Here is a 2,199-nt window from a genome sequence, read left to right on the forward strand (position 1 = left end):
AGGAGATGACATGGGAAGCTGAAGAGGAGATGAGGAAGAAATATCTTCACTTGTTTCCTACGCCTACAGGTAACCTAAACCCCCTTGCTTAGCTGTGTTAATTGTCTGCTCAATCTATATGTTGGTGATAAAGAGAACCTTTCCCAAGACTCTTATAGAACCCGACGGGATAAATTTGACATTCGAGGACGAATGTTCTAAAGGGGGGAAGGATGTTATATCCCGTATTTTTATACATTAGGATATTTTAAGTTAAACGCGACAAGTTAAGACAAGACTATTTTAAGGCACGAGGTAGAGGCTTTTAACTGCTGATTTTGTTTCGGTGCACAAGTTTCCTAAAAATTTCGTTTGGTATAAATATTAATGGGAATTTGGGATTAATTTACCATTATTAGATTATTAAGTGGGATTAAAATTTAATCACTTCATTAATTTAGCCATAAGTGGCCGTGTGGGCCCCACCCGTGATGTGGCCAATTATTATTGGCTTAAACATTGGGTGGGACACATGTCCAACCCATGAATATCATATATATAGCAAAGTGCTGATTCATATTTCAACTACTAAATCATTTTCATCTTCTCAAAGACTAAGAAGTTAAGAGATAGAGAGGGAGAGTCTCGGCCATAGCTGGCCGAGAATGAACTGCTCCAATTGATCAACAAATCTAAATTTCTCAAGATTCAAATCCTTAGGAGGTGTATAATAACGTGTAGCATTCATTGGAATAGCAAGAACAAGTGTTAAAATTCAAGAAGTGAATTTTAAGGGCTAGCCGATTGAAGGATTGAGTGACAAGGTAAGAATTGATCACTTCTCATATGTTTGATGGTGAATTGAATGTGTATGATTGTGCATGTTGGTATTGGATTGTTGTTGTTAAAGTTGAAGTGGGCCGTGTGCTATAGGTTTATAGGAAATAATGTTTAATCTTCTTGTACATGTATTAGGAATGGAAGGAATGTGTTATAGTATGAATAAACGAATGAAAATCATGAAGTTGTTATAGTTGTGTTGAAGCCGTGTAGGGGCTGGTTTAGAGGAACTAATGGACAGTTTTATGTGATTCTTTAATTGTTGTTGTTATGGACATTGTGGTGCATTGTATGCCTTATGAATATGTGAGTTGAGGTGTAAAAGAAATGATTTATGTTGAAGTATAAAAACAGTCCAAACCGTGGACTGTTTTAATCAAAGGAGTAGATTAGTGTATTTTGAATGTTGATTGTTGTTATGGACGTTTAGTGAAGATGGAGTTAATGATTCAAGTTGAAATTGAAATGGGTTGTGGGCTGTTGTAAGAGTTAAAATGATGCTAAAACAGTTTTAATAATCGTATAAGTAATGTTGTTGTTGTTGTTATGGTTGAAGTTGGAAAATTTCGAATTGTAAACGATAATGTTGTGTGTGCTGTTTTGGCCGCGGATAAGGGACTGCTTTGAATAATATACGGGCTGTCCGAAGTTCCCTCGAATCATGTTTAAATAATCTCGGGTTGATACATGAAAGTATGACTAGCAATATCAGCTTGTAGTATTAGTTGGTTCGAATGCGAACGAAACGTCGTCTAAATGTAGAGAGGGATTATTAACGTTAAAATACGTAGTGAATTCCCTCATAGACAAATCGTAGCTCTTGGTATCTTGATATAGGATAAGGTACTATTGGGCAGCGAGTACGAGTTATAATACGACTAAACGCTAAAGGTATGTAAAGCCTATCCCTTCTTTCTTTTGGCATGTCCTAGATGTAAGTAAGACATGATATGGGCCTCGGGGAAATTCTACTGTCTAGTTCCAAGCATGACTTATGATTCTATTCCTTCCTTAATGTTATTGTCACGAGCCTACTATATGATTGACTAATAAATGATGTATAGAAATTCCTACTCTTAAAGAAATACATAACTAGAGGTATACTAGACTTTCACAAGCTATATTATGTCAAATTGATACCTGTAAATGAATTCTGAAACATTTCTTGTTATAGTTTGTAATGACATTTATAAAGAACTTAATATGATCATTATCCTGATACTTGAGAGCTGATTAGTTTACTTATCTATTGAGCCTCAAAAGATGATTTGTATGTATGTGGTTGCCTACTATTCTGCTCGTGCTTACCGTTACACCCTTCACTGAGTCCCGGGCCGGCACACGTTTTCGTGCGTATATTTATTACATTACTCACCGAGT

Source organism: Lycium barbarum, chromosome 9 (genome assembly GCF_019175385.1).
Source record: "Lycium barbarum isolate Lr01 chromosome 9, ASM1917538v2, whole genome shotgun sequence".
In the NCBI taxonomy this organism is placed as follows: domain Eukaryota; kingdom Viridiplantae; phylum Streptophyta; class Magnoliopsida; order Solanales; family Solanaceae; genus Lycium; species Lycium barbarum.